The sequence below is a fragment of the Macaca fascicularis genome, chromosome 6 (genome assembly GCF_037993035.2).
Source record: "Macaca fascicularis isolate 582-1 chromosome 6, T2T-MFA8v1.1".
Classification (NCBI taxonomy): domain Eukaryota; kingdom Metazoa; phylum Chordata; class Mammalia; order Primates; family Cercopithecidae; genus Macaca; species Macaca fascicularis.
Genome location: NC_088380.1, coordinates 65,736,145 through 65,762,763, shown reverse-complemented (window position 1 = coordinate 65,762,763; position 26,619 = coordinate 65,736,145). Strand labels below are relative to the sequence as shown.

At 38.7% G+C, this 26,619-nt stretch overlaps 1 long non-coding RNA gene across 1 annotated transcript in view; it reads left to right on the top strand.

Moving 5' to 3' along the window:
• Positions 1 to 1,033: 1,033 nt before the first annotated feature.
• LOC135971295 (uncharacterized) overlaps positions 1,034 to 26,619 on the top strand; it is a 304,442-nt gene continuing 278,856 nt past the window's right edge. Inside the window, exon 1 of the long non-coding RNA XR_010587378.2 lies at positions 1,034 to 1,156. This is a non-coding gene — a long non-coding RNA (uncharacterized lncRNA). The remainder of the gene's footprint in view (positions 1,157 to 26,619) is intronic.

Genomic DNA, 26,619 nt, shown 5'->3' with positions numbered 1-26,619 from the left:
TAACAAGCTACTCTTCTCATTTATTTCTTTTAAAGTTAATTGTTAAAAAGTCACCTTTTACCCCAATTTCACATTGAATTTAAATTCATTCCTACCTATCTGACACTAAGTCAATATTCTGAGATTGTTTCGGAGGCTTATTTTTCCTCAGCTGTAAACTGAATTACCTTTTAAACGATTTTTCTAGCTAACAGTAAATGGTCCATAAAACATATGAATAAAAATGAGGACAAACATTTCATGCTTAAATAGCTATAATGGTAGTCGGTGTAAAGGGCTGGAGTTTCAAAAATAGCCAGTGACGAATCTCTTAGCGGCCACATCGTATTATCTGTGGTTTTTGCAAAAGTGTCATTTGCAGCTATTCTGACACACATCTTACTCTAGTTGGTAATTTATGATGTTTTATTTTATGTAAACAAATGTCTATCTCTGGAGTACAAATATCTATGGAGATCAAATGTAAGAAAAAAGTGGCCATGACTTGGTTTCATTGTTGTCAAAAACGATCTTTAAGAATGTTGTTTTTCTTTAGACAATACTACTTAAGTATCTACAATGGCTTGTTGTATTTCATGGGAACGGTATTACTTTACAGCTTCTTCCAGGGTATGTATCAATCTCCTTTCTCACTAAGGAAACAGACAAATTCTGCTATTTCTTAAATAGTTTTTCTGTGGCACTTGTAAGAATTATCATGTTTCCCAGGTTGTTGTGACAGATTGAAGATAGCTATGCCTGAATTCATGGTGAAGGATATGAGAACGTGTAGTGTTAAATGGGCGTCCTGTTTGCCTGAAGTTGTCCAATCAAAATGTCTTCACTGATACCAGCTATTTTCTTAAAGCTCTGTATTTGCTCAGAAACACTGAAATGTTCCTGTCCCTTTTACTTGTGCACTATGAAACATTTTAGAATGCTTTTCAAATCTTGAAATCTGGTGATTGCATTTGAAACAGTTTTATAAACATGCAAACCCAGTCACGTGATCTGCTGGTTTTTCGTTGAAACTGCCACTCACATGCCAAGGTTTGTACAAATAGACCTGAAAGGAATTCTCAAGGTCATTTTATTGCAATCCATCTTTGATGAATTTGGGAACTTGTGGGCACCACATCACTCTATGGACTTGTAGCAGGGAGCTGAGGCTGGCAAGGTAGTATCTCTTTGTTTTCACTTTAGTAGTTTTATATTCATACATAGCTTTTCTTCTTAGGGTAGAAGTCTTCCTCTGCTAACCTTCTTTTGCTGTCTTGATTTTTCTGAAATTTCATTTTTTAAAAATTCTTCAACTCCCAAACAGATTTGTTATTTTTCTTCTCTGTAATTTTTTATTCATATCTTGTATTTTGATTAAGGTTATTTTCTAGTTGTAATGGAGAGCATTAGGCAGGTTATTTTTTTGTTTGTTCTTTTCTAAATAATCAGGACTTTATACAAAGTTACACACTCAAGAAGCAACAGCAGAATCCTTATTCTATATATTTTTCAGCAGAGTGCCTTAGCAGACATTATGTCCTCTCTAAAGTCTGCACACCAATGTCTATGACATTCTAGACAGCTACTGTTTAATACACCTTTGTACTTCAGGTCCCCTTTGTGGCGGTGCATGTTTGCCAAGAGTCCCAAATCTGTTAACGACTGTTGTACTTGCTATTATATTATATCATATAATTATTATGTAGAGTGATGTAACATGTAAGTGAAGAGAAGTGTTTATATGAAAACTAAATAGAATGCTAGTAAATATGCTAAAAAAAATTACTGTAGAATTAGGTGTAGGTGAGCCAATCATAAAAGATTGGGAGGAAATGTGAATGATTCTTAACTCAGATTGCTGCTCGAGAGCCTTAACTTCTCAATTACAAAGAAATACTGTAAGTCATAGATGATGCATAATGGATGTTTTTGATGTAAGACAGCCTAGAAATCTAAGAGATTCAAACTCAAAGCAAAGGCCTTGGCTCTACATCAAAAGAGTAGCCAACTATGTGCATTTAAATGTTTACATTTATAAAGAATGCTTGAGGTATTATTTCTGAAGATTCTTGACTCTAATATATTCATTTAACAAACTGGCCAACTACCTATCCTCATTATGTCAGATAAGAGGGCTTCTAACATGAGAATAAGTCACAAGCCTCTAGCTGTTCTCTATTTTAAAGTGGGGATGAAAGGTGAACAAACTGTTACAGATTCTCACTATTTGAGTATCTAATAGTGGAAAAGGATCATCAGGTAAATCTGTCTGGTCTGGACCCAGAAGAAACAGCTCTTTCATCAGTGGGTCTCTGTAGGTGCAAAAACAATGACAGTGATGGGACAATGTTCTGTTGCCTTAGTTGTCCTGGAGAAATATCATCGGGGGCTTTTTTTCTGTGATGCAGCTCATGGCAGAGTACACCACTGTCATCCTAAACTTTTAGCTAAAAGCAGGCAACACCCTTCTTTTTCATACACTGCATTTGTATCTGAATTAGGACTTTAGTGTTACAGTTAAGACTTACAGGCATTGACTACTTTGGGAAGAAGTCTGGTGACCAAAGAATGTGTTCCTAAAAAGTGCAACTTCCTGGGAGTTTCCACACCTAGGTAGGAGATTGTCTCAGGGACTTTTTACCCAGAAGATAACTCTATTATTGGTAGACATAATAATAGCAGAAATATAGGCTACCTTATTTTAATGATTATGCATTTTTAACATTAATTTTTAATTTCCTTGAGATCAGGTAAAACATTACTAGCTCTTTATACTACCAGGCATAGTTACCTAAAACAAGGTGAGTGCTAAATAGATGTAGAAATAATGATCAGGTTCCCAAAGTGTACTATCTAGTTATTTTGCATGACAATTTTAACAGAAATTTGTCTCCTATGACAAATTGCAGTTTCACCATATTAATTAGTTGGATCTTGTCTCATCTTTCCATTCACTGTGCTTCCTAGAGTGGATGATTCTGTGTATTTTAATGTTGAGACGTGACCACACTGTATTCATTCAGCTGGTTTCTCAGAACTGGCTGAATATGGGACAGTTTTTTTTTTTTTTCCCCCAGTAGTGAGCTTGACTCAGTGTGTAGAAAATAACACTCAGTCCTCATGTTCCTTTCTCTTTTCTGCAGATGGTAGTTCTTGAGCCTCCCTCAAATATAACAGCAGCCCACAGGTGAATTTATCAAAGAATGTGGCCACCTTGGGAGACCTCGCACATTTTACAGGCCCTGCTGTGATATAGAGCAATCAACTCAATTTTTTAATGTGTTCTTTCTATATTGTAACTCCCATGAGGTAAAGTGTTAAGCTGCATTAAGTCTCCTAAGAAGAAATTTGAGTTCATGATGTGTATGTAACTTCACAGTAATTGTAATTAGTATAATCTGCTTCTTGAATTTGCTAACATATTTGGGAAAAATGTTACCATTTTTTCTTTTAAAATACTTAATGCCCAAAACTTTGCAGTAGAGCATTTAGTACCTCTCACAAAATTTCTAAGTGGTTTTGATTGTGTGCAGAATTACATCAAATGATCAGGAGCAGACAGTTCATGAAACTAAGAACATAATTTAAAACATTTATAACAAAAAAAGTATATTTTGAGTTTCAAAGTATGAGTGAAACCTGAAATTGAGTTTTTTGTAGTCAACTATCTCCTATATATTAACCAAAATTTATGAAAAAATATCTATGACAAAATAAGACAAAAGATGGGCAAGACTTCTAATAGAAGAGGGAGATAATGCATTAGGAAGCATGTATCTGTGTAGATATTAATGAACCTTGGGGTATAAGATGGAGATCATATTAGAAAACATGGTAATATAGTACATACTGCTCATAATTATAGTCAGAAATTTTACCACCTCTCTCAGTAATTGGTAGAATAAGTAGACAGAAAATCAGTAAAGATATAGAGACTTGAAAAACAATGAAATAACTGCATCCACATTTTAGAACATTCCACCCAACAACAGCAGAATATACATTCTTTTCAAATATGCATGAAACATTTACCAATATAAAGTATATTTTAGGCCATAAAATATATCTCATGACATTTAAAAGGATTTCAGAATATGTACTCAAACCACAGTGGAATTAAGTTATAAATCAGTAGCAGAAAGATGCCTAGAAAGTCCTCAGATATCTGGACACTAAATATCATACTTCCAAATAACTCATATGTAGTGGCTTGAACTGCAGCCTCCAAAAGCATATGCCTATCTCTTAACCCTTGGAACCTGTGAATGTGAATTTCATTGGGAAACTGATCTTTGAAGATGTAATTAAGTTGAGGATCTCCAAATGGAATAATCCTGGATTATCCAGCTGGGCCCCAAATCCAACAAAATGTGTCTTTACAAAAGAAAGAAGACAAGAGGACGTAGACACAGAGAACATAGTAATAAGAAATTTTATTTGTTTTATTTGAAATCAAATTTTTAATGATGATGGACTCCATGTGGTTTCTAAGCTACAGCTTCTCATTATTTCTATGAAAGGCACTTAGAGGAAAAAGAATGTTTTCACTGTCACTGAAACCTTGGAATCTTCATATTAGACCAAATTAAACAAGTTACCATAGGACTTCCAACCTACAATATGCTGATGTACTCTTCAATCTTCATTGATCAAATGTAGCATATTCCAGATTTTTTTTTTTTTTACTATATAATCGTTTTTTCCCCTGAATAGTCTTGCCTGACAAATAGAGCTCATTTTGAGGAATATATATATATATATATATATAGGTTTATTTCTCTCTTGTTCTTTAAAGATTAATTGCTATATCACATGAATTTCAATTCATTTAGATTCTGTACACTGGGAATGGTAATGATTTACTTGTTTCATATGTTGAGTAATGTTGTTTAAAACAATGTTATTGTAATTGAAATAGAGTCTCTCTCTCTTTTTTTTTTTTCCTTTTTTCCTGTTGGCCAGCCTGGAGTGCAGTGGTATAATCACGGCTCACTGTAGACTCAACCTCCCAGGCTCAAGTGATCCTCCCACCTCAGCCTCCTGGGTAGCTGGGACTACAGGCGTGCACCCACAGGACTGGCTAATTTTGTATGTTTTGTAGAGACAGGGTTTTGCTGTTGCCCAGGCTGGTCTCAAATTCCTGGGCTCAAGCCTTCTGCCTGCCTCGGCCTCCCAAAGTGTTGGGATTACAAGATTGAGCCACCATGCTCGGCCTCTTCTTTTCTTATTCTTAATTTTTCTATTATTTTTCATTTCTTTTGCTTAATTTTTAAAAAAGGTTTGGTCATGTTGAAACTATCCTGAATGATATCTATTATCTATTGAAATAAACTCTTGTTCCTTTCATAAATTTCTTATCATTTAGAATAATTCTTGGTAAAGATTTCATAGATTTCAGCCATCATAGTTGGTATACTACAGAAATGACAGTGGGGAGAGGCAGGAATAAAGTTAGTGTGGATATAGAATCAGTACATTTAGTGACTTTTTAGGAATGGTGAATAAAGGATTATTGTAATTTCTGTTTTGGTTTCCTTGGAGGTTATGATACATTTACTTTACTGAAGATACACTTTAAGATACACTTACTTTACTGATACCTTACTGAAATAGGGAAACCGGAAGGAAGAGCAAATTTCCACAGGAAAGACAAGAAGTTTGATTTTGGATTTGTGTGGTTTTGAGGTACTTTCTTGTATGTTTGGAGAAAGTGTCTAATAGACAGGGAAGTCTGCTACTGAAACAAAGTAGAGTGAGAGGGAGGGGTAGACTTAGCTCCCCCGATCTTGTATGTATCTCTTTTTCAATATTTATTTCTAAATTAGGTTGACAATGCTGCCTATCAACTTAAGCAGGTGCCTGAAATGATTGAAACGTCCTTGTCAACAGGCAGAGTGTATTTCACATGTTAAGTTCAGTAATGACCACAATGTCCTCTGCTACATTGACCTCCAAAGCCTTAGAGATTTGTGGCCTAAGAATTACACCAGATAGATTTTTATCTCAGATAGCCCTTATTTTAGATAATAAACATATTTTTAATTAGTAAGTTAATAATTAACATTTATAGAGCCCTAATGTGAGCCTGGCCGTGCTATATATTATTTATGTTTACCAACTTGCATAGCTCTCACAACGATGCTATTTACTGATGAAGAGTTAAGGAACTTCTCAAGGCCCATGATGCATCCTGTTTTCAGGCATCAGGTGCTAAGGGTTTGTTCCAGCAGCCTCTGACATCTGGTTATATGAAGCTGAGTCCACGAGGTATAGCTCTCCCTGCCTCAGATTATATCTATAGCTTTGGCTTGTACTTCTTCCTGGTTTGTTTCTTACTCTCTCATTTTATTTAAGCTACCATTAGTGACTTAGTAATGTTTTCAGATAATTTCTATTCTGCAAAAGTTAAATTTAATTATATTCATTAATAGTTCATCCTATTAAAGAATTGAGACTTCCAGGAAGATGGAATATACGTAGCTTTCCCTATTCCTCCTGCTAAATACAATTAAAAATTTTGGGTGTGTGTGTGTGTGTGTATAGAGAGAGAGAGAGAGAGAGAGAGAGAGAGGAATACTCTGAAATATGGAGAGAAGGCAGAAGGCAGATTGACTTGGGGCCTTGGGGCCAAAAGAAAAACATTAATTGCTGTGTCACATGAGTTTCAATCAATTTAGATTCCTTACTCTAGGAATGATAATGACTTACTTGTTTCATATGTTGAGTAATGCTGTTTAAAACAATGTTATTTGTATTGAAATAGAGTATCTCTCCTTTTTACTTTTCCTTGAGACAGGGCCTTGTTCTGTTGCCCAGCCTAGAGTGCCCTGGGTTTTCTTTTTTCCTCATATATACCAGACTTGGAGTTTAAGAAATCAACATGGGCTGGGCGTGGTGGCTCACACCTGTAATCCCAGCACTTTGGGAGGCCGAGGTGGGCAGATCATTAGGTCAGGAGTTCGAGAATAGCCTGACCAACATAGTGAAACCCCGTCTCTACTAAAAACACAAAAAATTAGCCAGACATGGTGGTGGGCATCTGTAATCCCAGCTACTCGGAAGGCTGAGGCAGGAGAACCATGTGAACCTGGGAGGTGGAGGTTGCAGTGAGCCGAGATCATGTCATTACACTCCAGCCCAGGTGATAGTGTGAGACTCTGTCTCAAGGAAAAAAAAAAAAAAAGAAATCAACAACACAAAAATACCAATGCATTACACGGTAAACAAAAACATTCTTAACAAAAGCATGCTTTCTGTAACTAAAGGACCAGAGAGGGTCAACCTAACAAGGCAAAACTTTTAGACAATAGCCACCATATTCCAGGTAAATAACAGAGAAGGCATTGTGGACCCAGTCACATCTATACCTGCAAAAACCATGTCAGGAGTTTAGGATTTTACCTTTTTGAGATTCTAATGAAGTACCCCAATGTCCACACTGGGATAGTGTCAGAAAAGGGCAAGGAGGGAACCAGGAGTTTTATCATCACTGAGCTCCATTTCTATTCTCAGTGTCAGTCGAGACCACATGGGAATTCTGGACTTCCAAAGCCATCTGGAAGTAATCGGGTGCTCTTTCTTCTCCTGACTGGGCTGGTGTCAGTGGAGACCTAGAGAATATTCAGGACCTTCACCACTGCCCTGTGATACCAAGGTCACCCTACCCTCCTTGCGTGTCAGTGGAGACCACGTTGGGAGTTGGAACTCCTAGAATTCTCACATTCACCCAGCAGTAATAAGGAACCTCTTCCTAAGATGCTGAATGGGGAATCTGGGTTTTTGCATCCATGTAGTAATAATGAGGCAGCATCACCTGCCCCTTTACCTGCCAGAGAAGTGTCAGAGAAAGCCAATTAAAACAGAAGATTTAAATAAGACATGGTTTCTTAACATAATTTAAAAATGAACGGGTTTTAATAAATTATTCTTAAACCAAGAACTAGATCTCAAAATGAAAGAAAATTGCAATTAATAGACACCAATACTAAGATGACAGAGATGTCAGAGTTATTTGACAACAGTTTTAAAATGGACATGATAAAAACGCTTCAATGAGTAAATCTGAACACCTTTAGAATGAATGAAAAAATAGAGAACCTGAACAAGGAAAGAGAAGCTTTCAACAAAGAAATGAAAGAGAAAAAGATGAGCCACATGGAGTTTTAGAAATGAAAAATACAATAACTAAAAGAAAAAGCTTAGTGGATGGGCAGAATACAGGAGATAAAAAATAATAAATAAAATGGAAGATAGAAATTACCTAGCCTCAACAACAGAAAAAAATGGGAAAAACAAAACAAAACAAGAGCCTCATGGGCCCATGTAATTATAACAAAAGATCTAGCATTCATGTCATCAGAGTACAGAAAGAAATGAGAAAGAGGGATGGGCTGAAAGAGTACTTGAAGAAGTAATGGTCCCAAACTTCCCAAATTTGGTAAAACACATAAACCTGAGTGAACCATAAACAGGATACACCCAAATAAATTCATGACAAGACATTTCATAATTAAACTTTCAAAAACGAAAGACACAAAGAAAATCTTGAAAGCAGCCAGAGAAAAATTATTCCTTACATATATAAGAAAATCAATGAAATGGCAGTAGGTTTCTCATCAGAAACCACGGAGACCAGAAGGAAGTGACCCACATTTTTTTTTTATGCGCTGAAAGATAAGAATTGTGAATCTTGAATCCTGTACTCAGTGAAAACACTCTCTTCAGGAATGAAGAGGAAATCAAGACATACTTAGATAAAAACAGGTTATCACCAGCAGATCTACTCTAAAAGAATGGTAAAGGAAGTTAGCTAAGCAGAAAGGAAGTAACATATAAAGGAACCCTGGAACATCAGGGAGGACAAAAGAACATGGTAAGCAAAAATATGTATAAATATCATAGACTTTCCTTCTCCTGAGTTTTCTAAATTATGTTTGATGGTTGAAAAAAAATTATAACACTTTCTGATGTGGTTCTAAGTGTATGTAGAGAAAATATTGAAGGCAATTATAAATGTGGAGTGTTAAAGGGATGTTCAAAGAGGTAAGGTTTCTATACTTCACTTTAAGTGATAAAATGACAAAACCAATTGACTTTGATATGTTATACAAATATGATGTAATAGCTAGAGCAACTACTAAAAAAGCTGTACAAACAAAAAGTAAAATGGTAGAGTTAAGCCCTAGCATACCAATTATTGCACTAGCTGTAAATAGTTCAAATACACCAATTAAAAAACAGATTGTTACCTTTTTTGTGATAAGAACACATAAAATCTATTCTCTTGGCAAATTTCAGTATATGATGTAATATTATGAACTACAGCCCTCATGCCAGTACATTACATCTCTAGAATTATTTATCCTATATAACTGCATTATGCTATGGTACATAGGATTGTTTCCTTGATTTCTTGTTTGGATAGATCATTATTGGCGTAAAGAAATACAAATGCTGGTATGTTGGTTTTGTATTCTGCAACCTTACTGAATTCATTTATTAATTCTAACAGATTTTTGTGGAATTTTGTATCATGTAATCTGCAACTAGGAATAATCTTACTTCTTTTCTGATATAGATGTATTTTTATATCTGTTTCCTCTCTAGATGCTCTTGCTAGAACTTTCAGTATTATGTTGAATAGAAGTGGCAAGAGTGAGGATCCTTGTCTTGTACTGGCTCTCAGAGGAAAAGCCACTTTTCCCCATTAGATGTGCTAATTTTCTTTTGTTTGACTGTAGTAATCATTTTGTTATGTATATGTATATAAAACATTGTTTTATATACCTTAAATGTTTACAATTAAAAAATTAAAATAAGGACACATGATATAAAGGAGAAAAACAAACAAAAGAAATTTAAAGCAAAACAAAAAACAAAAATTGGCATTATGGAATAAAAAATATGACCTAACTATCCCCTGTCTACAAGCAACTCAATTCAGATATAATGATATAGGCAAGTTTGAAATAAAAAAGAAAAATGTATATCATATAAATATTAATCACAGAAAAGCATAAATAGTTATACTACTATCTGATAAGGTAGACATCATAGCAAAAAAAAATTACTAGTGACAAAGAGGTACATTATAAAATGGTGTTAAAAGAAAAACTTTAGACAAATTAAATTTAACAAGTTTAATCGAGCTAAGAATGATTCGCAAATTAAACAACCCCCAGAACCAGAGTAGATTAAGAGCAACTCCAGCACTGCTGTGTGGTCAGAATTTATGGAAAGAAAAAAGAAAGTGATGTACAGAAAATAGAAATGGGATACTGAAACACCTGGATTGATTACAGCTGGGTGTTTGTCTTATTTGAACAAGGTTTGAACAGTTGGCTGTCTGTGGATGCTAAAGTATGGCTACTGTGATTGGCTGAGACTCTGCTACTTATAATAGTAGGTTGCTGTCTATTTACACACCCTGTTAGGTTACAGTTCGCTGTATACATATAAACCACCAGGCCTAACTTAAAATGTGTAAGGAGTCAGCTTTAGGCAAGTTTAATTTAGCCAAGGTAAAAGAGTCACTTCACCAAGAAAACATAGCATCTTAAATGCATATGCAGACAACAACAGAGCTGAAAATATGCAGGCAAAACCTGATGGAACTGAAAGGAGAAACAGACAAATCTATAATTACGGTTGAAGACTCTAGCCCTTCTTTCTCAACAATTGATAGAACAACTAGGCTATTAGTCCTCCAGGATATAGAAAAACTCAACACCATCAACCAACTGGATCTAATCAACACTTAGAGAACATTCCTTCCGATAACAGCAAAATACACATTTTTTCCCCAAGTGTCTATAGAATTTATAACAATACAGACCATTAGGCCATGTAAAGAACCTCAACCAATTTCAAAACAATTAAATGACACAGAGTGTTTGTTCTCTGACCACAATGGAATCAAACTAGAAATCAATTAAGAGGAAGATAATACAAAAATCTGTAAACATTTAGAAACTGAACAACAACAGACTTCTGAAAATCCATGGATTAAAGAGAAAATCTCAAGGGAAATAAAAAAAGTTAAGCTTAACAAAAGTACAAATGCACTATAAAATTTGTGGGACCCAACTAAAGCCATGCCAAGAGAAAATGTATAGTACCAAATACCTACATTAGAAAAGAGAAAAAAGTTCAATCAATAACCTAAACTTTTACCTCAAGAACCTAGAAAAAAGGTAAAGTTAAACCCAAAGCACACAGAAGAAAGAAAAGAATTGGTTTTGTAGGCTGATAGGGGAAAAATAATGTATACAACCTTGCTTCTGTTAAAAAAAAATATGAGTTCAAAAAACACATTGTGGCCTTCAAAATGCCAATACCATGTTAAATTATCAGAAATTAAAATTAATAAATTGAGTTGATGGTTACTGTAATGATTAAGATAATCGTTACTTATGGTGACCTTTTTTTCCAATCACAACCAAACATATCTCTGGAAATGAGTCACTAAGGATGGCGCAGCATCTTTCTCTTTTGATTAATCAAAATTATATTAAATATATTCTATTTTATATTAAAGAACAATTTAGTCATAAATTTAAGCTGGTGTTAGAGGATAGCTAAGTTGCTTCTCATATTCATTTCCTTATTTATGTAATGAAAAGCAGAAAAATATTTTTACCAGTGTTTCTCAACCTTGGCTGGAAATCAGAATCACTTAGCGAGCTTAAAAATATACTGATGCCTGTGGGTCCCATCCAGGGAGATTCTGAATTGTTCTATGGCAAAAATTCTCAAAATACAGTATTAACCTTGCAGCAGCAGCAGCACTTGGAAACTTGTTAGAAATGCAAATTCATAAGCCCCATCCCTGATCTAGCAATCTCTTGTTTTAACAACAACTTCAAGTGATTCTGAAGCAGCAGGTCTCAAGCTTTAATGTGCATGTACATCTCCCAGGGAATCTTAGGAAAACGCAGATTTTAATTTGTGGTCTGGATATTATACACTCTCACAGATGCTAATCCTGCTGGTAGCAAAAATATAATTTGAATTACAAGAGTCTCAAATGGGAATGCAGCCAACGTGAAAACAACTAGTCTAGATAGCTCTATGGGACACTGCCAATAGCCCATGCAATCTGAACTCTCTCTGCTTGGTTTTCTGTACCTGAGGTTGTAGAATCACTGAAGAGCACATACTTCTTGTTCTCTTTAAAGTGATGATCTGGTTGGACATGGTGGCTCATGCCTGCAATCCTAGCACTTTGGGAGGCTGAGGCAGGCAGATCACTTGAGGTCAGGAGTTCATCACCAGCCTGGCCAACATGGTGAAAACCTATCTCTACTGAAAATACTAAAATTAGCTGAGCGTGGCAGCACGTGCCAGTAATCCCAGCTGCTCGGGAGGCTAAGGCAGGAGAATCACTTCAACCCAAGAGATGGAGGCTGCAGTGAGCCAACATTGCACAACTGCACTCTGCACTCCAGCCTGGGTGACAGAGCAAGACTCTGTCTCAAAACAACAAGGAAACAACAAAATAAAACCTAAAGTGATGATCACTGACTAAGTGGCTCCTTGGTTGCCCAAGAATCCCAGTTGTGATGGTTTTATCCCTTATTGTCTAGAACTAACGTTGAACACCCTGCTTTTTAACTTCATCTTGTTTTTTTCTACCCCCATCATCAATATTTGCCTGATTCACCATCTTTCAAGATTCTCTTCATTCTCAGCTAAACATTGGCTGATGTGGGATGCACAAATTCTAGTGTATCAAAAGAGAATCAGCTTCCTCCCTTTTAAAGTAACATGGATCCTTCTGTGTATGGAATTGGTGGGTTCTTGGTCTCTCTGACTTCAAGAACAAAGCCCCAAACCCTGGTGGTGAGCGTTACAGTTCCTAAAAGCAGCGCCTCTGGAGTTGCTTGCTCTTCCCTGCTGCTTCGCGGTCTCACTGGTTTCAGGACTCATACTGCAGACCTTTATGGTGAATGTTACAGCTCTTAAAGGCAGTGTGGACCCAAAAAATAAGCAGCAGCAAGATTTATTGCAAAGAGCAAAAAAACAAAACTTCCACCCTGCAGAAAATAACTTGAGCAAGTGGCCACTGGTTGACTCAGGCAGCCTGCCTTTAGTCCCTTATCTGGCCCCTCCCACATACTGCTGATTGGTCCATTTTACAGAGAGCTGATTGGTCCATTTTACAGAAAGCTAATTGGTCTGTTTTACAGAGAGCTGATTGGACCATTTTGACAAGGTGCTGATTGGTGCATTTACAATCCCTGAGCTAGACACAGAGTGCTGATTGGTGCATTTACAATCCTCTAGCTAGACATAAAAGTTCTCCAAGTCCCTACTAGGTTAGCTAGACACAGAGCACTGATTGGTGCGTTTACAAACCTTGAGTTAGACACAGGGTGCTGATTGGTGTATTTACAATCCCTTTGCTAGACATAAAGGTTCTCCAAGTGCCCACTAGAGTCAGGAGCCCAGCTGGCTTCACCTAGTGGATCCCTCAGCGGGGCTGCAGGCAGAGCTGCCTGCCAGTCACATGCCGTGGGCTCGCACTTCTCAGCCCTTGGGCGGTTGGTGGGACCCGGCGTCTGTCGGTGAGGCTTGGGCCTCGGGGGAGCCCACCGCGGGCGGGGTGCGGGGGTGTGTGGGGGGTGCGGGGGGGGGTGCGGGGGGGTGCGGGAGGTGCGGGGTGCGGGGGGGGGTGCGGGGTGCGGGGGGGTGCGGGGTGCGGGGGAGGTGCAGGGTACGGGGGGGGGGTGCGGGAGGGTGCGGGGTGCGGGGGGGGTTCGGACATGGCGGTCTGCCCCGCGGGGAGACTGCTGAGGCCCGGTGAGAATTCGAGCCTGGTGCATGTGGGCCGGCAGTGCTAGGGAACCCGGCACAACTTCCGCAGCTGCTGGCCCGGGTACTAGGCTCCTCACTGCCCTGGGCCGGCGCCGGCCACCGCTCCCAGTGCGGGGCCGCCGAGCCCCCACCCGCGCCCGCGGGACTGTCAGCGCCTCGCCGCGCGCAGCCCCGGTTCCCGCTCGCGCCTCTCCCTCCACACCTCCGGGCAAGCAGAGGGAGCCGGCTCTGGCCTTGGCCAGCCGGGAGAGGGGCTCCCATAGTACCGTGGCGGGCTGAAGGGCTCCTCAAGCACCGCCAGAGTGGACGCTGAGGCCGAGGGGGCGCGGAGAGCCAGGGCTGCTAGCACATTGTCACCTCTCCCTTTTACTGTCTCCTGATGCCCTGAGACCAGTGTCTTGAGAGCATCACATCTTGTTTCATGCATTCTGACTGGGCATGCTCATCTGTTCCAATGTGCCTGAGAAACACTCATGTACTGATCACGCCCTGGCCAGGCCAGATCTCTCTCTGGCGTGTCACCGAGTGGACATCTTTCCTGTGATTTCTCAAAGTCACCTGAAATTCGGTTTGCCCAGACTAGAACTCATCTTCCCCACCGTGTCTGCTTCTCCTCCTGCATTCTCTGTTTCAGTGATAAATAACTTGGGGAGCATTTTTGATTCTCCTTCCCCCTTTTCCATCCCAAATGGGACTTATCATTAGGATCTGTGGATTCTATCACGCTTGATTCCACCTACTTTTCACCACTTTGCCTCTACTTCTCTGGTGCAGGTCTTCATCATCTCTTGCTTAAATTGCTGCTACAGTGTCCTGACTAATTTCCCTGCCTTTAGTCTGTCTGTCAATTTCTAGTCCACTTTCCATGTGGCAATGAGAGTGTTTATTCTTGCCACTTCTTATATCTAAAACTCTTTAGTAGCTCTCCATTGCTCTCAGAATTGAGACTCCTTATTATGGCTTAAAAATCATTAATTGTCTGGTGCTTGCTCACCTTCCAAGGATCTTCTTTTCACCTTAAACTGGATGCATTTTCCATATGTACTTTCCATATCCCCTTTCTCTGTAGATTCTAAGCCTTTGAAGAGGTGATGCCTCTGCTTGGAGTGTCTTTCCATTCTCCCATTAGCCTAGTTTTTATTCTTTTTTCATTTGCTAAGATATTACCTCTGAACAGATGCCTTCCTTGACCCTGCCTCTCTCAAAGGTGAGTTTCATACCCTCTTATCCTTGGTATTAAAATTATCACACTGAACTTCAGTTCCCTCTTGTTTATCTTCCTCAATAGCCTTAAGAAGGGATCATCTTCTTCACTTCTGCCCTTAGCATCAAGCCCAATGTCTCTATTATAGTCTGTGCTAAATAGTTATTAATAAACAAAATACCCAGTTAGTGTAAGGAAAGCAACCTGCCATGGTAAATCAGTGTGAGAGAGGTTTTGAGGCAGTCATGTAACTGTTAGAAATACACAAATCACATCACAGTAGTGACTTCTCTGTTTATCACAGTGCTCAGTTTCTTATTCCAGGATATTTAGAAAAAGTATACCTAAAAGAAGTGGAGAAGTCATTAGGTTGAATGACGTATTTTCTTCTGCTGAGGTGTTATAATGTAATTTTTAAAGGGCCTTGGTTAGCAATTAAATTCTTTATATCCTTGCAGCAGTTCTTTTTTTCTAGGTTTCATTTCCTTTCAGAACCAGATGAGGATTTTTGTGTAACTGATACAATTCCATGTTCTAAGTCCTCACCTTCTCTCTGTTTCAATTTCTGGGTTGTATGTGGTAGATTGCCCAGTCTATACCTAATCAGCACTAGGTCAGAGAAGAATAAATTGCCTTCATGTTGTGGAGCTGGCAGCCTTCTCTGGTGAGTGATAAACGCATGCCATTCTAAAAGATCTGCAGACCTGTGTGAACTCTTCTTCCAGGGAGCTGTAATTACTAACTTTGATGGAAATGCCAGTTTTAAAAGATTGCAGTTCATCTCCTACATGCATATTTACCTAGGGAAATTTTGTAACATCAAGCGAAGTTTACTAAATGAGCAGCAAATGAATAAGTGTACGGGTTGATGACAAACAGTCCAGTCCAGCATCTCCAGGGCCTTTGCCAATGTTTCTCTGGAATTTTGGACCCTCAAGGCCATCTGAGTTTTACCATGTTCTCCTGATTTCTGTTGTATGGGGTCATCCTCTTTAGCATTTTGCAGACCATAATTTTAATGCTGTCTCCCAGGTGGAGGGTTAATGATCCCTTTATAGACCACATTCTAGCACAAATTAATGTCACTGTTTCTCCTGTAGGAGGAGCCTGGCACACTGAATACCAGTGGAGTCTCGCTCTCTAGGCTTATCTTGGGAGCTAGGTATGCTTATTCTTGTTTCTGTCCCTTTCCTTATGCACTGCCACAAAGGAATTGCTCTAGAATCCATTTCTTCTTCCTCATCTCCTCCGTTTCTTTAAATCTTATTTTGTAAAGTTCAAGTTTCATTTCCTGCAATCAGGGAATACATCGTGATCTCTAGGTGCTTTGTCATTCTCAATACTGTGTGCCATTCTTTCGAATTATTTCATGTTCCTTTGGAGCAGAGGTTGTATCTTTTACTTTATATGGAAAAGTATGGCTTCGTGCAGCTTATAACTCAGACTGAGGCCATTTAAATGCTGTGTTTCATTTGAAATGACACATGGAACTGTTGTTACCAGATTTCTCACTGTCTTATCTGAAAACCAGATTAGCGCAGGGAAGGCTTGGAGCTTTTCAAACCTTCTCATATTTTCTCTGGCTTTCAGAATTACTATATAGGGCCTTTTCTTTGGTGGGGATTATACCTCACTGGCTCTCATGTAACCAATTTTCCTCTCACTCATTATGGGACTGTGAAAGAAAGAATTACAGGGTGGAATTATAGGATTAATGTTAAAAGGAATTAATTAGCTTCTTTGTTCCTTTAATTTCCAGTTACAAGAAAAGAATTAGATCAATTACATTTCTATGAGCTTGATCTCACTTATACCATCAGCACCTAGTACCAGTACCTGGTATGTGAAAACAGCTTTCAATAAATACATATGTAATAGATTTATCATACTAGGAAAGATGGCTATAAAAAAAAATAGTAACCTCTTACTAAAATGAAGAGAACATCAACATCCTCTTTGCTAGATGGCCTCTTTCTACATTTTGTATTCTCTTGAGTATTCTGGAATCAGTAAAAATGGTGTTTTCAAATAATCTTATCAGAAATTCAACTGCATCTTTGCTTGGTAATCTGAAGTTTTTGGAAAGAACATATTTCAATAATAAAGAATGACATAGAAATTTTTACATGGTAAATATTAAAATAAAATATGACATTTTAAATTTAAGTCCAGAGTTACTGTTTCAGAGCTGAATACAGACATCTGAATGATATGCAGAGATTTCATTGAGAAAATCTCTACTTTTCATTCCTATTGGCTTTACTATGTCATGGAGAGCTCAAAATATCATCACTGAGTTAGTTTTCTAGCTGACTTCCTCCTGGTGGTGTTTTACATGTTAGTGACATTGATTTCTGGACTTTTATTTTTCCCATAGGTCTTACCTCATTTATTGGAAATGGAATTGATTAAAACAGCAAAATAAAACAATAGAGATAAAGATGAAAAATGTGGTATAATTTTTAAAAATTACCATACTAGATATATAGTCATAATTATGAAAAATTATTCTCATCTGAATGATGAAAACTGCTCAGCTTTTATGCTTTAGAAGATATCATTACTAGTACCTAATTTATTGGATTTGAACATTCAAGAGCAAAGAGATGATACACCAATGAGTTCCCTTGTCTCCTACTTTCTAGTTTATGTAATTGTAATTGAGTATCCTAGATTATCGGTTGCTTTTTGGGGGTATGTTTTGTGATGATAATGATAAAAAGAAGCAGTTCAGTCATGACATTTGCAGTTATCTTTCTTGCAGTAACCTTCTAGAAATGACTCTTCATCTTTCTATCTCTAAATTGGCTTATATTTTCCCTGTCTTGGTTAATGGTGTACTCTTTCTTCCAATTGTGAAAGTAGAAAGTCAGCTTACTCTTTTTTCTTCTGTCTCCCTCTGAACCACTGACTCATGGCAATTTCCCTTTAGCATGTGTTCCGTATCTGGACCTTCATGTTCAGTCTCATTGTCTCTCCCCTGGTTCAAGTTCTCAGATAATAACCTTTTGCCTTCAGTCTTCCCAAGCCTTTAGTCTTCCCCATTTCAATTCATCCCCTGTACTATCATAAGACAATTATTGATTTTGCTCTTTTCGTTTCCCCTTCCAGCTTTATTAAGATATAAATGACAAAAATTCTATATATTGATGGTATAAATGTGATGTTGTGATACATGTATACATTGTGAAATGATTAAATCAAGCAAATCAATATATTCATCATCTTACATATGTATAACTTTTTGGTGGTAAGAACATTTGAGGTCTACTCTTTTAGCAGTTTTTAAGTGTCCAATACATTTTATTAATTGCCGTCACCATGGTGTACAATAGATCCCTAGTTCTGGAGATTTTGCTATTTTCTTGCTCAAAAATTGTTAGTAGCTATTACCTACAAAAATATAACCAAATTTGACTTTTAAGAATGTTTACAGCAGTATTGTTTATAATGGCAAAACATTAGTATCAACACAGATATCCGACTATAGGAAAACAGTTAGATAAAATGTAATTAAATCCTTATGATAAAATGTGACCATTAAAGTTGCTGTTTTTGAAGAATTTTTAATGTGTGACAATGTGGAATGTAGCAGAGCCTAATACCATATAAATTCAAAATACAAGAAACATTTATGTTGTTGTTTTTTGTTTTCATGAGACAGAGTCTTGCTCTGTTGCCTAGGATGGAGTGCAGTGGTGTGATTTCGGCTCACTGCAAGCTCTGCCTCCCAGGTTCAAGAGATTCTCCTGCCTCAGCCTCCCAAGTAGCTGGGACTACAGACATGTGCCACCACGCCCAGCTAATTTTTTTTTTTTTTTTTTTTTTTTTTTTTTTTTTTAGTAGAGATGGGTTTCCCATGGTGGCCAGGCTGGCTCGAACTCCTGACTTCAGGTGATCCGCCCGCCTTGGCCTCCCAAAGTGTTGGAATTACAGGCATGAGCCACTGTGCCCGGCCAAGAAATATTTATGTATATATAAATGTTAGCAGTGGTTATTTCTGAGTGACTCAATAACAGGAGATTTTTCTTTTTGCCTACACTTTTCAATTTTTCTACAATGCATTGTTTTAATAATCAGAAAAATTTGCTCTAATGATTGGGATATGTAAGAGAGCTTATAAGTTAGTTTAGTTTAGTTGTTCTTAATATATTTTTGGATCATGGGCATCTTTGAGGACCTGACAAATGACATGAAATTTCTCTCAGAAAAATGAACATCTGCCCATAAACACAAAATGTGCAATAGAACTTCAGCAGGATTTTGGGCCTCAGATCAAGAGCTTTTTGATAGTAAGCACAATGCTCCCATTTAAGAGATGATGGAGGATCTGCCTGTTTTCCTACAGGAAGCTGGGAGCAGAGGCAAAACTAGCTCTTAGTACTTTAAGCTTTTGCCTTGAAACTAGGCTGTCCAGTAGACTTGAGATCACTTTGCAATGCCCTTCATTATGTGCTACTGAGGTACGTTCTGTAATTTGCTAAGCCTGTGAGTTACCCGTCCACACCTGAAGAGGTTCCACCCTATGGTGGTTACTACTGTTACTCTTTGTAGTAGTGCCAAAGCTTTTCCTTTCTGTAAAGATAAGCTTTTACTGGAGAGACCTAGGGGAGTGGCTTCTAAGTCAGTGGTGGGTCCTAGAAGTAAGCAAATATAATGTGTTTCTCACATTACTGAATTTTGTATCTATTACTTTCTTAAACATTTCCTCTCAGATTTGATGATTTGGTGTAAAGAGGCATGATAAAGACTTTTTTTATCTTGAGAATGTTTGTTTTCTTCCATTATCTGGCAGTTTTCCTTATATGACCTTGACTATGATGGTAACCGGAATGAGGCATCTGTCTGCTCTAGAATTTTTCATTGTGCTTGGTGCTGTAGCAGTTCTCTACCTTGTGCCTGCACAGCCTTCATGATTAGGGTTTGGAAAGGTCTCCTTTCCTCTGGTTTTAGGTGATTTTGTTATTTCATAGCCTTAAGTTAGCTAGTAAGTGAGGGAAAAGTCCCACTACCAACACCCTAGAGCCAGCCTTTGACTGGGAATGAATGTGGAAGAGTGCCCTTTCTTTGTCAGAAAGTCCTACAGGGCCTTGATGAATCTTGCCACAGACAGCAGATTTTACAAATAAAGGAGAAGTGTTTTCTTTGGTGCAATAAAGATGGCAAACACAGATCTAGAAACAGCTGTCTGATATTTTTTTGCAAGTTGTCAAGCCCTCTACAATCTAATCTCTGTGGAGGGCCCTGTATCAAAACAGAGGATTGAATCCCTCGATTGAGCAGAGGAATTGTGGGAAAGGTAAGGAAATGAACTTTTTTGATGCCTCCAAGTACCAGCACTGGCGAAGGTGCTTTCACAGATGTAATGTTTAATCCTAGGAGAACCCTGTGAAGTAGGTGGTGGTGTTCTTATTTTTATAGGTGAGGAAATGGAAGCCCAAAGCATATTTTGTTCAAGTATACCGTTAGAGACAAAACTGAGTATGTCTGCTTCCAGTCAAGCTCTGTCTCATCTATAACAAATAGGTTGTATGACAGCACATGGTTTTGAAGTGCTCTAATTACCTTTTATATGTATGTGTTTCAAATATTTTTATTTATATACTATGATCTCATTAATAAAATTAGAAAATACAGAAAGATATAAGCACACACACAACCCTCACATGAAACAGTTCTACTCCAACCACAGTCGCTTGTAGACCCTGATAGATAATAACTGGCCCTGATGAAGATTTCCTCTCCTGTCTCTTCTCTTTGCTTATATGCTGTTGTATTTTTTCCAATCCTTTCCCCCCAACTATATTTCCAATGTAATGGAAACACACAGACAGTTTTAAATCCTTATTATATATATATTTGCGATAACTTTTTGCATAGCGCTTCATTCTGCGCACAGTCTAGTGCTCTCCCACTGTCATCTTCATAAGATCTGCCTGTTGAGAGGAAAGCACAAAGAGCGCCATAGTTCCTGAGCAACCTGGGCAGAAACACATGGGTTTGGGATAATACATGTGTACTTTTCTTCACTCCTCTACATCTGCTTAAGATGAAAATGATTGGGACATTATCATTTGGTCCGTAGCACAGGAGAACATAGTTAAGTCATTTGGCTGAGCCTGGAATGCCAGAGAAAATGTGTCTACTGACATTCTATTTCCACCTCGCTGATAGCCCTAAGAAAACAGAAAAATGGGTATAACTCAGATGTGTTCCCTTGCTCTCTTAGGAATAAACTCTTAAAGCTTATTGACTAGATTGTATATCCACCTAGATTTGGGCCAGAGTGAAGACTAATGCCTACGGTATGTACACCCATGTTTGGGTGCTGTCAGAGCTCAGGAAACAGAAGCCTGGAGATTGCCTCGTCTCCTGCCCCTTCCAGATTATTGGCAATCTTCCTCTCAGGCACACTCTGCTCAAGAGTGAAGCAGCAGCAGCCTGGAGAAGCTGCCAATGATAATAGGATGCCAAGAAAGAAAAGTGAGCAAATTAGAAAGATGCCCACCAGCACTTATCTATTTGGAACCCAATCTTTTCTTTCTCTACAAAACTTTTAGATTGCCAGACTCTTGAACTTCAAGGTTTCCTTCTTTATAAAAATTCTATTAAAAAAGTACTGTCATTCCACTATGTATGTCTCTCTAGAGCCTGCTTTCATGGGGCTTTCCAATATCCTGCTGTGGGGAAGCAAACTGTTTGCACTTCTTGCAGGAGATTTCTCTAATCAGTTTCCCTCTCTCTCTTTCTCCCTCGCATTTACTGATGATAAGATTGTGTTCAGGGTAGAAATTTGGCCTCCTGTTTGAGTGACAACAGCAGACCCAGCCCTTGTAAATGTCTGCCCCTTCTTCCTGCTGCATCTGGCTTCCTGCCTTCTGCCAGGTCTCAGCAAGCCCTGTGAGGCAAAGCACCTTCTTCCTTTTACCGTGGACAGCTGCTTCTCCCAAGCTGTCTGCCATCTCAGGAGGGACCAACAGTCTTTGCAGTTTTGTAGCTTCTGTCCTGTTCTTGTGAACAGGTAATGTTCACTAATGTAAATGGAGCTTTATGTCTTTATTGACTTTGTAGTGAATACAATTGTCAGAGAGGCTGCTTCAAAGACGCACCTTGCTCTCCTCTGCCCTGCCTCAGGGCTCAGCTTGGGAGGAGGTGCACATCTCAGAGCAAGTACAGCATTTTTTTGGAGGAGCAGGGTGTTAATGGCAGGTGACACTTGGCCCCTTGTGTGTGCCTGAGCTGTTTTGCCACGTACAGAGTGAGAGTGGAGCAGAAAAGGTTTTTTTCTAGTCTAGGGTCCCACCAGCTAAGGCCTTGTGATTGAGCCATCTATAATCCCAAGGTGGACCTTGAGGCAGCCATGAATCATTCTCTGCTCTGCCACTGTGTCAGGTAAGGCTTGGAATTAAGGTTCCAAGAGAGGTAAAAGGTAAAACCAAGAGTGCATCAAATGGCCTGACCACAAATTTCCCTCCCCATTGTGCTCTTGTGGGTGGGATCTCCCAGCCAAATGACCTTCCCTATCTTAGGGACCAGGCCCAGTATCTGTTTATCCCTGACGAGTGGATTTTGCTTCCCTGACAGCCTGTAGAATTATTCAGACAAGCCAGTCACATCCTCTTGTGGGGACCAGGGCCACCTCACCCTTTTGTTACTTCAAAACCAGCCTCACACAGGCCCTGCCTGTCGCCTTTCCTGAGTGTGCCCCTGTGTGGCCTGTGAGGGGTGCATTGTCCTCCCCTGGGCGGTGAGTAGATATGACTAGTGAACTGCTATTAATCTCCTCTGTTTAGGTTGAATGTCATGTGGTTGGCCATCCCCATATCTCTAGGGTGGGAGGGAATTCCTCCCTTACCAATGGGGTAAAGAAGAGGCCATCAAGACACACTGCATTCAGCTTTTCTACCTTCCTAGCATGTGTAACTGTATTTCCACTTTTCAACCACTTGCGCTCTCTCGTAACACACTGCAAAGAGAAGAAAACATGCCTGTAATTTTCATCATGATGTCCTTGGTGTCCAGCACAGTGTTCCTTGGCACTTGATAAATATCTGTTGGACAAATGAATGAGTGAATTCCAAGGGTCCTTTCTGAGTAAAGATTCCACTGAATAGTTTCTCCTCTTACTTGCAAAATGTTGTCACTCCGTAATCAGGGATGGAATGAGGGCGGTGAGCAGGGTGTGCACTTCCCCTCTAACTTCTCCAGGTTTTTCCAACCTCGAGGTGTCCCAAGCAAGCCAAAGAGAATAATGGATCCTTAAGATGTATCCCACATCCCCAGTTCAGTGCCATCTCAGTGTTAGATTGATGCACTTTTCTTGAGATAAACATTGACAGATGTCACTGAATTTGGCAACCAACTGTACTTCACATCTTCTGAGACATTCTAGTTCATTTACCCAGTAAATGTGAAAGGACTTCAGTGCCTCCCTCTTTTTTTCTCTGGGCTGTCTTCTCCAATTCTGATTTGTTCACAGAGATGGCTGTTACCAGCAACAATGAGAGCGTGGGGCCTAGGGAGGCAGGGAGCTTTCATTCTAGTGTTTTTGTGATTGCTTTGGCTATAGCTAGGCCAAGGTACCATCCTATTCTGTTTGTATTGCAGTCAAATTAATCAACAGGCATATTTTTCTCAGCCATGAAGGTGGAATTGTGTCAGGAAAAATTTGGCCTACATGAGATTTAGGAAACTATCTTTTATTTCCCTTTATTTTCATGAAAATTTGAGCTTTAGGAGAATGTGAGCATTTTTCAGATCATTGGGTCTTATAGTTTCAGGCTTCATATTTTGTGCATTCCCACTTCTAAAGCTTTGTTTTCATATATTTGCCCATTCCTCCAATCTAAGTCTCGCCATTTAAAAAGTTAAGTTCACATCTGGTTTGTGGGGAATTGTTCCCTCAATTTACCTTCTTGTTTACTTTTCAGAAATCCTTAATTTTATTTTTAGTTTATTATTTTTTCACATGTAGTATCGCTGGTATTAATTTTAATCATTTTTGCTTCTCAAAGCCAAGCACTTTGAGGAATTTTCTTTTCTTTTCAGGGTGCCTTGTACAGTGCTCTGCTCATAATAGGTGTTTATTTTTTTCATAATAGGTTTTCATTGCTTGATTTTTTGATAGCAGGAACCAGGTAGGTATGCCTCTCTAAGGGTGAGTATTGTTCATAGGAGACAAAATAACAAAACTGGTGTCAGTTTGTTTGAGGTTACATTAAATGGGTTCACAAGGCCTCCTGAGCTCTGTGTATTGAAGTAACAGAAACATGAAGAATTTTATTGCAAGAGCAATTAGGCAACTTCCCAGATGTTGCTAAACTCTGCTTTAACTGTTGTGTAGAGCTAGTGTTAACTGTATCTCCCACTGCTACTGGAGACAATGATTCTAGAGATGTTACTAATTGTCACTTGCTCTTTGCCTAGATTTCTCTTCTGCTCCTTGTGGCATCACCCAGCAGCTAGACGGACAATGGATTAGAATTTACATGGAGGCTGTGGTCACTGTTGTCTCAGGTGATAAGGAACAAAGAAAAAGAGGTGCATTATTTTAAAATGTCTTAGTTTCCAACCAGACAATGGAATTTAAGGGAGATTCCCTGCTGGTTACCCTAAGACATCTGCTTTAGAGCCCTTAGCAGAACTCTCTCTGTGGGATGATTGGTCCTAAGCCTCATTAACAGAGGCTTTGTGGCTCCATTGGAGGTTGGTGTAGCACAGGTGGGCGTTAGCACAGAGGTTTATAGGACCAAACCCACTTCAGCAAGGAGCGCTAATTGGCTCCCCAGGGAAGTCCCATGAGAAGCTGTCAATCGTGAAGACTGAGTTTTTGTTTATAATACGTAGTGATTTCTCCTCTGCTGCTCTTTTTCCTCCACTATCCAAACTGCCTCTCCTTCTTGCACAAACAGATGGTGGTTCCCAAAGTACAGATAATTAGAAAGTTGAGGCACACCTTTCTTTGATTCCAAGTGCATTTTTCTCCACTCTCTATTCTCCTTAACCCTTCCCCTATTTTACCTTAGTGTGAAACAATACCCTGTCATATGGGAGGAACTCTCGCTGAGGTTGTGCTGACAAAGCTAGAAAGTTGTGTTGAAAAATAAATGTCCATCATCAGTGCATTTTATGAAGTGATTTCTAGTTTCCGTAATGTGACTTCAATTATGCTGAAAATGGAGATCTTAGTCTCATCACACACTTTTGTTAAATCATTGTATTTTAAGGTTAAGTCACAGGGCAGGAAACTCCTTCTCTGTCTGCAGGATATTGGGTGTAAAATAAAGAGAGACTTTCTCTGTCCTGGGAATGTTCTGCTAAGAAGACAGTGATGATAATAGTTACCATTGAATAAGCACTGACATGTGAGGAACTACCAGGATCCCTGCTATACAGGAAGAAGCCCAGGCTTGGAAGTACACTTGTCCAAGGTCCCAGAACAAATGTAAGTGTCAGGATTTGAACTTAGGTTTGCCTGATTCCAAAAGTCTCTGTTCTTAAAGGTTGTGTTTTGCTGACGTTTTGATTTATGTTTGCCCAAGGTCTTTTGGTTCAACTTACCAAAATAGTTTAAATTAGTTATCAGACCAGGCATTCTTTCCAGTGCTTGAGGGATGGGAGCAACTCAGGTGTCATTGACTAGCCATTCTACAATGGTGTTATTTCATGAGGTCAATTTCTGGGCCATAAATCAGTCACAGTTATTGCCAAATCCAGGTGATAGTAGGCTTTGTGGGTGATGAGGGTAGATTAGAAGGACTTTAGCTTGTTTATAATCTCCCCTGTAATTTCTTACACTGAGGTAGAAGGTTGGTGAAGAGACTAGAAAGACTTGGGGGTAAGTTCCCAAGTATTACACAGACTGAACTTTGGTTCTGTCAACTGCCTGGTAATGGGACGTGATTAGTGCCAAGAGGTCATGAGGGGATTTCACTTCCTCTGGTCAATATGATGTAGGATACAGGGTTGGGGGGAGTTCAGGGAAATAACAAACTGTAGAAACATCATTTTTATCTGTTTCATGCACACTTGTGGCCCAGGAAATTGGTAATTTCTTTGTTCTGATCATACTTAATTGAAGAGACTTTTTTTTTGACCAGTACTTACAGGAGAATTTAAGCCCGATCAATGCAAATTGATTTTTTAAAAAATCATTAAAATTTAAACCTTGGGCATTATCTTTAGGTTGTAAGTGCTAAACTCAGCCCACCTCCTTCTTTCATTATGAGCAAAAGTAATCAGAGGCCATCAGTGCTAATTAATTCAGATAAGTTAAAAACATACATATTCTTATTTTAAATGAAAGAAATTTTAGTGTTGTGATCGTTTTTATATTATTTTAATTTAAAGTTAAATGGAATAGAAAGGCACCAATTTAATTACATGTTGAAACGCCTCTAAAGCCTTCTCAGAAGTATTTCCTTTAGTTGTAGATTATAAAAAGAGATGTAGGGGGAAGATACAAGGGAGAAGGAGAACCCGTTCAGATTGTTTTGGGGTCTGATTTGGAGTAGGAAAATTGATTCTGAAAATCTAAGTTTGGAAGATTAACTAAAGCAACTCTTCTCACACATAACCTGGTCAGTGATTACCATCCAAACATTCACAGTTGTTTCTAATTT